This window comes from Hemiscyllium ocellatum, chromosome 35, assembly GCF_020745735.1.
Source record: "Hemiscyllium ocellatum isolate sHemOce1 chromosome 35, sHemOce1.pat.X.cur, whole genome shotgun sequence".
In the NCBI taxonomy this organism is placed as follows: domain Eukaryota; kingdom Metazoa; phylum Chordata; class Chondrichthyes; order Orectolobiformes; family Hemiscylliidae; genus Hemiscyllium; species Hemiscyllium ocellatum.
Window position 1 is genome coordinate 22,990,949 of NC_083435.1, and position 10,453 is coordinate 23,001,401.

Below are 10,453 nucleotides of genomic sequence, written 5' to 3' on the forward strand. Positions count from 1 at the left end.
TCCCTGCTCCCCAGCCACCATCCAATAGCAAAGGTTCCCCAGGGAATACCGTAAATAGTTCACCTCAGAGCCAGGGATGGTTTTTGGGAAAGGATATAAGTATTCCCAGGCCACAGTTTCAAAGACACATCCCAAAGTTGCAGAGTCCAAACTCTGTTGAATTTTAACATCCGTGTTGAGTTAGAGGCGAGTGAGGACCAGTTTCAACTGCCCTCTTCAAACCCAGGTGGGGACAGAGAGGGGATTTGCAACACCTTGCTTTTAAAACACTACATGGACCAGTTGTAATTTAGAATGTACATCAACCGTCACCCTAATCAGTCTTCAGAACAGAATATAGGTAACGAGTTCACTAGGACAGGAGGAACGCAGAGGAAGGGATTGATTATAGTCCACTACACCCCCACCCTCCCACCCCCACCTCTGTAGGAGTTACAATAATTCAAGAGTTGTAATCAGCACAGATCACGGTCTCACAGTTGGTGCAGGGTCCTTGGTAAAGCACTTACTGATGCCAAGTCTTCCAGTGCTCTGCCTTGGATCTTATTCAAGGGACATGATGTAAAATGTGGCCAAGTCCGAGGGAGCACCAGCTAATGAAGATGTTATTAGCGTGTGGTCCGAGCCCATTGCTAATACCAGGCAAAAAGGGACATGCTGCAGGAGCTTTCGATCTCGCATTCAGCCGAACAAACACAAGAATGCCAACGTTAAGCCGATCAGAACAATTTATAGTCCTGGAGGAAAAGGTTGCTGATTGGCCAAAGCATTGGCAAGCAACGGGAACGCGAAGATCTTCGGTATCCTCTCTCTCCTGTTTACCGGACGACGTTTCAAGCTCAGTACAGCCAGCCGAACAGTGGGGGATGTTACCCAGACCGCTCGAGAGAGAGAGAGAGAGAGGGATGGAAATTGGAATCTGAGCCGGGGCCCAGAAATAGGCGATACCACCCATTGTGCGGTCGGTCTGGCATTCCCTCGCGTTGACTTTCAAGAGCGCGGAACAACAGGCTGTGGGAGAGTGACTGCCAAATGCCGTTACCCGATCGATTCTGGCGTCAGCCCTCTGGTTTGTGGAACAAAGGGTAAGACCTGTCACCGTTCTGTTGCTCCCGTTTGCTCTCGTGACCCAGGCGGCGCCCTTGTCCCGTTTCGATGGCAACTCAATCCCATTCTGACAGAGTGAGTACCTTTTTCTTTGAGAATGTTAGGGCTGTCCTCACTGTATCGTTCCAGAAGAGTTATACTTGCTTCTCGACTGCTATGTCGTATTGTACAAACTGCTACGTTACACTGTCATCGTGGCTTACTCTGGCATTGTTCTGTGACATTGGAAAAGTGGGATGGTGACCATTCTACAATGTACGCTGCACAAGTCAATTAGGATTTGGCATCTCAAGGTGCATGGATGACTTTAACCCGACGCCCACTGTAATTGGAAAGGACTTGTTTATAATAAAATGCTTCTATATACTCTTTATCACGTTGCTGTGTTGTTATTGCTACAGTTATACGCCAATTAGCTCAGCACCAGCCTCTGGCTTGTAAGCTGAGTAATACAGCGCTCTTGAAAAGTTCTGGCTGAAACATGACAGTAGAGGGTGGAAAGGCTTTCCTGTCACAGAGTCATGGAGATGTACAGCATGGAAACAGACCCTTCGGCCCAACCCGTCCGTGCCGACCAGATATCCCAACCTAATCTACTCCCATTTACCAGCACCCGGCCCATATCCCTCCAAACCCTTCCTATTCATATACCCACCCAGATGCCTTTTAAATGTTGCAATTGTACCAGCCTCCACCACATCCTCTGGCAGCTCATTCCATACACGTACCACCCTCTGTGTGAAAAAGTTGCCCATTAGGTCTCTTTTATATCTTTCCCCTCTCACCCTAAACCTAGTTCTGGACTCCCCCCGCCCCAGGGAAAAGATTTGTCTATTTACCCTATCCATGCCCCTCATGATTTTATAAGGTCACCCCTCAGCCTCCAGGGAAAACAGCCCCAGCCCTGTTCAACCTCTCCGTATAGCTCAAACCCTCCAACCCTGGCAACATCCTTGTGAGGTCACGAGATTAGTGGTATCACTCTCGGAGTCAGTGGATGATGATTCCGAAGCCCAGCTCCAGAGGGAGAGCACAGTCTAATGCAGAATGAAAGGACGGTTCCACCGTCAGAGGGGTCACTCCCTAGTTACCCCGTCCTCCCTTCTGCATCAGGGAGAAGGACCCAAGGTCGCAGCTGTGAAAGAAGAACAGCAGAAAGGTTCTCTGTCTCGTCATGGGCCAAGACGTATCCCTCAGTCAACATCAAGGGTCACAGGGCGTGCAACGTTAACTCTGCTTCTTCCTCCGCAGACCTGCTGAGTTTCTCCAGCAATCTCTGTTTATCTCCCATGAAGGAAAAGTGATAGATCTGTCAATTGGCTGTGGGATTTTCCTGTTTGCAGGTGACCCACGAGGTATTTTTTACCTGACAGCAGTGTCTGTTCCTCACATTGTGCATCATTAGCTGACGCACCAGACTGTCTAGCCTGGTCCTAACAACTTGTTTCCCAGTTCCTGCTTTTCCCCCTGCAAGCCACAGCACCCCTGTTTTTTTTTCCATTGTTGCGTGTATGTAAATGTTTGTGGACAGTTTTAGAAGTGGGCTCAAGTCTTGACCAGGCGAAAGTGAGGGCTGCAGACGCTGGAGTTCAGAATCTAGATTAGAGTGGTGCTGGAAAAGCACAGCGGGTCGGGTAACATCCAAGGAGCAGGAAAATCGACCTTTCGGGCAGGAGCCCTTTGTGAGGAATGACTGCCCAGAACATGGATTCTCCTGCTCTTCAGATGCTGCCCGGCTTGCAGTGCTTTTCCAGCACCACTCTAATCTAGACTCAAGTATTGACCGACAGAGTTATAGGGTTCATAATTGTTTGCCAATAGCTAAAATTTGTAATGACAAGTTTTGTTAAATGTACAAACCTGGTCTGTTCTTTCGGTCAAAGGATAGGGTAAGTGAGGGAATCTTTTTTTTTAAGGTTTTGCCCAGAATAGCAGGATTTGATTCCCAGTGGGTTACACCCACTGCCAGTGGGACAGCACTGCCAACATTCTGGCAATAGTGCTGAGCCATGCCCCTTGCCAAGTTGCAATACACTGGCATCTGCCTGGCAATGTGAAAAAGCATAAACTGTACACAAAAGCAGGGCAAACAAAACCGAGCCAATTAATGTCCTGTCAGCCTACTCCCGATCTTCTGTACAGTGACGGAAGGGTCACACACACTGCTACAAGGCCATGGTTGCAAGGTAATAGGCTGCCCACCGATACAGGGGTTGTATTGTGCCAGTTCCTGACATCATTCGAGCCTTGCTTCTAACATTGACAGGCAGAGGCAAGGTGAGAGTGACAGCCCCTGACATCAACGCTGCATTTAACCTAAAGTCACAGTGAAGACCCCTAGCCAAGTGGGTATCGTGGGGGCAAAGTCTCCAGGGGCTGGTTGGAGTCGTGGCTGTCACATAGGTCATGGGTGTTGGAGGGCGAGTCATCTCAGCTCCAGGATGTCTCAGGGTGGTGCTGCTTCATCAATGATGTTTCATCATAAGGTCATAAAGGGGGGATGTTTTGCGGATGATTGCACAGTGTTCAGCACCACTCACGACCCCTCAGCTACTGAAGCATTCCGTATTCCAAATATAGTAAGACTCGGACAATATCCAGACGTGGGCTAAGTGACAATGATGCTGGTGCCACGCAGTCAATGACATAGAGATGTACAGCACGGAAACAGACCCTTCGGTCCAACCCTTCCATGCCGACCAGATATCCCAACCTAATCTAGTCCCATTTGCCAGCACTTGGCCCATATCCCTCTAAATGAGTCGTGAGTTCATGGAATGCCCTGCCAGTAGCAGTGTGGACTCTCCCTCTTTATGGGCATTTAAACGGGCATTGGATAGGCATATGGAGGATAGTGGGCTAGTGTAGGTTAGGTGGGCTTGGATCGGCGCAACATCGAGGGCCAAAGGGCCTGGACTGCGCTGTATTTTTCTATGTTCTATGTTCTAAACCCTTCCTATTCATATACCCATCCAGATGCCTTTTAAGTGCTATCATTGTACCAGCCTCCACTTCCTCTGGCAGCTCATTCCATACACGCACCGCTCTCTGCGTGAAGAAATTGCCCCTCAGGTCCCTTTTATATCTTGCCCCTCTCACCCTAAACCTATGCCCTCTAGTTTTGGACTCCCCTACTCTGGGGAAAAGATAAGGCAATTCACCTTATCAAAGCCCCTCATGATTTTATAAACCTCTATAAGGTCACCCCTCAGCCTCTGACACTCCAGCCCCAGCCCATTCAGCCTCTCCTTATAGCTCAAATCCTCCAACCTTCTTTCAAATTTCACAGCAGCGTTCCGTAGCAGGGAGACCAGAATTGAAATGCAGTTTTCCAAAAGTGGTCTAACCAATGTCCTCAACAGCTGCATCTTCAAGAGAGAATCTGGCCATTGTCCTTTGACATTCAATGACATTACCATCATTAATGCCCTACTGTCAACATTCTTGGGGTTATCATTGGCGAGTGCAGTTCAGTTTTTTGGTCATATACATGCTGTGGCTATAAAGGCAGGTCAGTGGCTAGGGACTCTGCAGCATGCAACCCACCTCCTGTCTCTCCCTGTCCTGTTCACCATCTACAAGGCACAAGTCAGGCATATGTTAGCGTAATCACCACTTGTCTGGTTGAGTACAGCTCCAATAACGCTCATGAAACCATCCAGGACAAAACAAGCCTTGATTTGCGTCACATCTATCGTTCTCAAAATCTGTTACCCTCCACCACCAATACACAGTAGCAGTAGTGCCTCAAATCCACAAGGTGCAATGCAATAACTCAGCAACGCACCTCTAGTGCCACCTTCCAAACCCATCATCGAGAAGGACAGCAGCTGCCATCTGCAAATTCCCCTCCAAAGCCACTCACCATCCGGAGCTGGAAATATATCACCGTACCTTCAGTGTTGGTGGGTCAATATCCTGGAACCCCCCCTCTCTAACAGCAGCGTGGGAGACCCTACAACCCAAGGACTGCAGCGGTTCGAGAAGGTGGTCACTACTGTCTTCCCCAGAGTGGTTAGAGATGGATAATCCCAGTTAGTCACACCCAGCAACTAATAAACAATATCGTATCTGTGTATCTGTGCGCCTCTATGTGTGTTTATATGTACACGTGTCTGCCCCTCTGTGTGTGCCTGTGTGTGTGTGGGTTTGTGTGTGTGTGTGTGTGTGTGGATATGTGTGCGTGTTGTGTCTGTGTGTATATGTGTGTGTGTGCGTGTGGGCGTGAGTATGTGTTTGTGCTTGTGTCTGTCTCTGTGTATGTGGTGTCTGCCTGTGTGTGTATATGTGTGTGTGCGGGTCTCTCTGTACTTGCCTGTGTGTCTGTGTCTGTGTTGTCTGTGTCTGTGTGTGTCTGTGGTGTATGTGTCTGTGTGCATTCGTGTGTCTGTGTGTGTGCACAAGTGTGCGTGTGTGCATGTATGCGTATGCGTGTGTGTGTGAATGTGTGTCTGTATGTGCACATCTGTATCTGCGTGTGTGCATGCGCGCATGTGTGTGTCTGTGTGCGTATGTCTGTGTGTGTGCATCTATGTATGTAAATGTCTGTGTGTCTGCGTCTGTGTGTGTGTGCGCGCGGGTGTGTGTTTGCGTGCACAAGAATGTGTGTGTGTATCTGTGTGTGTGAGCGTGTGTGTATGTGTGCGCGGCTGTGTGTGTGTGTCTGTGCGTGTGTGTCCGTGTTCTGTCTGTGTGTGCGCGTGTGTGTGTGTGTGGTTGTGTGCGCGGGTGTGTGTGTGTTTCTGTGTGTGTGTCTGTGCGTGTGTGTGTGCGCGTGGGTGTGTGTGTATCTGTGTGTGCGCGTGGGTGTGTGTGTCTGTGTGCGTGGATGTGTGTGCGTGGGTGTGTGTGTCTGTGTCTGTGCGTGTGTGTGTCTGTGCCTGTGCGTGTGTGTGCGCAGGTGTGTGTGTGTGTGTGCGTGCACGCGCGCGTGCATGCCAATCAGTGTTGCTTACCATGAACATCTCACTTTCTGTCCCATTGATGCAAACCACACAGAGACAAAGAGAAACTATGTGCAAATCAGACTCCAGAAATGCCATCACACTTTACTGTTGGTTCATGTTCTAATCTGGGTTCTTCACACCAGCTCCTGCCAGTTTCCTCAGCTACTGTGAGACAATATTTCTCATAAAGCTGCACTTTGCTGGTAAGGTTACAGAACGTCATGCTTCAACCTGGACAGGGTCGAACTACACCCAGTATGGACACATGACTCCAGAAGTCACAGGAACACAGTCTGAAGGAGGGTGACTAAACTCAGAATGTAAACTCCGTTAACAGCTGCTGCTAAACCTGCTAAGTTTCTCCTGCCATTTCTGTTTTTCTTTAGTTCAAACCTCTCGCATCTGCAGTTCTTCGGTTTAGTTCAGGGAATTATTTCATCTATGGTGGATATCCGAGGAAAATTAAGCATTCCGTTTGAGTCCGTTTCAGTGCTTCCAGCGGATACAATAGCTGTTTCAATTCTCTGGTCTGACATTTTGTGTCTGGTTGACGATATAATTCACACCTTCAGCAAACTCATCACATCCTGTTGTTCCATCTGTTTCTTGAAAGGTCATCCTCAATGATATGTAAAATTCTCCAGAATCTCTTGAATCTCTGTTATCTAGAGTCCTCCTCTCCCCTGAGCTCTCTGAGTAGACAGTGCTCTTTCTCAGTGAGAATCTGGTGCAGTTGAGCGGACTGGACTGTGATGTGGGTCTGCAGACCGCTCTCCCCCGATCCCACTCAACGAAATGGGAGGGAAAGTCATGTCCGACAATAAAGGGAACAAGATTAACCAAGGCACAGGGTGGAGGTGGGCACTGCAGATGCTGGGGATCAGAGTCAAGATCCGAGTGGTGCTGGAAAAGCACAGCAGGTCAGGCAGCATCCGAGGAGCAGGAGAATCGACGTTTCGGGCCTAAGCCCTTCTTCAGGAATCCAAGACACAGGAGCCAGCGTAAGGGTTGTAACCTACTCTAACTTCAGAAATCTGGTGGATCTGTTTCAGTTCTGTGCCCAGAAACGGCTCTCCCTTCTCAGCCAGAGATTGTTACAAACAAGGTCAAGAAATGGCTGGAATGAGAGGTTTAGATTCTGCTCCAGTCTTGATCTGATCTGCCTTTGTTTTTTCTTGCTCTGTGAGTTTGTGGGAAAGATTTGGATGCGAGCTGATGTGAGAGCTTGTCTCCTGGGCATTCTCTGGAATACTGTGTCCAGTTCTGGTCACCCTGTTACAGGAAGAATATTATTAAGCTGGAGAGGGTTCAAAAGAGATTTATCGGGCTGTTGCTGAGTATGGAACGTTTGAGTTATAAGGAGAGGCTGGACGGGCTGGGATTATTTTCACTGGAAGGTTGGAGGTTGACAGGTGACCTCATAGAAGTTTATACAATTATGAGGGGTATAGATAGGGTTAACGGTGGGCCACTTTTCCCTAGGAAGGGGGAATTTCAAAACTAGGAGCTGCATTTTTAAGTTGTGAGGAGAGAGAATTAAAAAAGGCAAGGGGGCAACTTTTTGATATAGAGGGTGGTTCGTGTATGGAACGAACCTCCTTCTGAAGAAGTGGATGTGGGTGCAGTCACAACATTTGGAAAGACGCATGAATAGGGACGGTTTGGAGAGATATAGGCCAGGAGCAGGCAGATGGGACTAGTATGGTTTGGGATGATGGACTGGTGGGTCTGTCCGTGTGCCCCGTGACTCAATGGCTCTCTCCGACATGGAGTGAGAAACCTGAAGGTATTAGTGGAACTGCTGTTATCTCAAATGGTGTTTTGCTCATGAAAGGAACATCTGAGATGATTTGATCATTACCTGATAATTATCTTGGATTTGTAAAACAGCGCTAGTTAATCACACCTCTCTTCACACTTCAAAATGCCTTTAATTTGCAGTTTTATGCTGTGATAAATTATTGATGTGCCATCGTGTTTTTCAAAGCTGATTTTCCAACCAGGAGACACCTTCTTCTGTCTTTTGATGTTTCCTTCACACAAGTGCCTGACCTTTAATTTAAATCCCAATGACCGTATTCATCTCTCTGCAGTTGGGATAATAGTATTAGCATTATCCCTGGTGACCTTTAACCTCTCCCCTGCAGCATCATGCCCCCTGCCGGAGAGGATGCTGAACTGAGATAGTGAGCCAATGCAGATTTACCGGACTGACCTGAGACCAGTCACATGGGTTCAATGGTCAAATTTGTTTTTTTTTATTTTTCTCACTAGACGTCGGCCAGTATTTGTAGCCCATCACCGGAATTAACCTGGACAAGATGGTGGTGAGCTGCCTTCTTGAACTACTGCAGTCATTGGCCATGGGAAATTGTCCAGGGATGTGCAGGTTAGGGTGGACTGGCCTTGGGAAATTGCCCACGGTGTCCAGGGATGTGCAGCTTAGGTGGACTGGCCTTGGGAAATTGTCGACAGTGACCAGAGATGTGCAGTTTAGGTGGACTGACCTTGGGAAATTGCTCACAGTGTCCAGGGATGTGCAGGTTAGGGTGGACTGGCCTTGGGAAATTGCCCACAGTGTCCAGAGATGTGCAGTTTAGGTGGCCTGACCTTGGGAAACTGCTCACAGTGTCCAGGGATGTGCAGGTTAGGGTGGACTGGCCTTGGGAAATTGCCCATAGTGTCCAGGGATGTGCAGGTTAGGGTGGGCTGGCCATGGGAAACTGCCCACAGTGTCCAGAGATGTGCAGTTTAGGTGGACTGGCCTTGGGAAATTGCTCACAGTGTCCAGGGATGTGCAGGTTAGGGTGGACTGGCCTTGGGAAATTGCCCATAGTGTCCAGGAATGTGCAGGTTACGTGGACTGACCTTGGGAAATTGATCACAGTGTGCAGGGATGTGCAACTTAGGTGGACTGGTCTTAGGAAATTGCCCCATAATGGCCAGGGATGTGCAGGTTAGGATGGATTGGCCATGCTAAATTGTCCCATAGTGCCCAGGGATGTACAGGTTAGGGTGGATTGGCCGTGCTAAATTGTCCCATAGTGCCCAGGGATGTGCAGGTTAGGGTGGATTGGCCATGCTAAATTGTCCCATAGTGCCCAGGGATGTACAGGTTAGGGTGGATTGGCCGTGCTAAATTGTCCCATAGTGCCCAGGGATGTGCAGGTTAGGTGGACTGGCCTTGGGAAATTGCCCACGGTGTCCAGGGATGTGCAACTTAGGTGGACTGGCCTTGGGAAATTGTCGACAGTGTCCAGGGATGTACAGGTTAGGGTGGACTGGCCTTGGGAAATTGCCCATGGTGTCCAGGGATGTACAGGTTAGGGTGGACTGGCCTTGGGAAATTGCCACACAGTGTCCAGGAATGTGCAGGTTAGGGTGGACTGGCCTTGGGAAATTACCCATAGTGTCCAGGGATGTGCAGGTTACGTGGACTGGCCTTGGGAAATTGCTCACAGTGTCCAGGGATGTGCAGTTTAGGTGGACTGGCCTTGGGAAATTGCCCACAGTGTTCAGGGATGCGTAATTTAGGTGGATTAGCCATGGGAAATGCAGGGATACGGTAGGAGGTTAGGTCTGGGTGGGATGGTCTGCGGAGGGTCGGTGTGGACTCGATTGGCCGAATGGCCTGATTCTCCAGTTCAGGGATTCTACAATGTGATGTAGGTAGAGCCAAAGTTTGATATTAAGAAGGATGTTTTCCTATTGGAGCGAAGAAGGATGAGAGGTGACTTGACAGAGGTGTACAAGATGATGAGGTATAGGTAGAGTGGATAGCCAGAGACATTTTCCCCAGGGCGAAAATGGCTATCGCGAGGGGGTGCAATTTTAAGGTGACTGGAGGAAGGTTTAAGGGGAGATGTCAGAGGGAGGTCCTTTACACAGAGAGTGGTGAGTGTGTGGAATGCACTGGCAGTTGTGGTAGTAGAGTCAGAGACATTAGGGACATTTAAGTCACTCTTGGATAGGCTCATGGATGACAGTACAATGAAGGGTCTGTAGGTTAGTTTTACCTGAGAGTTGGATTAAAAAGTCAGCACAGACGAGATCCAAGATGGCGGCGACTCAGCAAGTCTGAGTCTACAGAGCCCTTCCCAAAACCTGGGTAAAGTGGGTTTCCTGTCCCCACCACACTTGCCAAACCACCCAAAAAATTTCTTTAATCTTAATTAGCTGCTGAATATTATATTTAAATAGTCTAATACTGAGTGGATAATGAGTAAATCAAAGGGACCCCGCAGCTCTCAGAAAACAAAGACCCCTCCCCCACCCTCCTCTCCTCTGGCTGCAGCTGATGTAAAAACAGGCCTTATAGAGATGATTGCTAGACTGGAATCGACACTCGTCAATTTCATCGCAGAATCCAGACAGAGATGGAATGCATTCGAAGAAAAGCT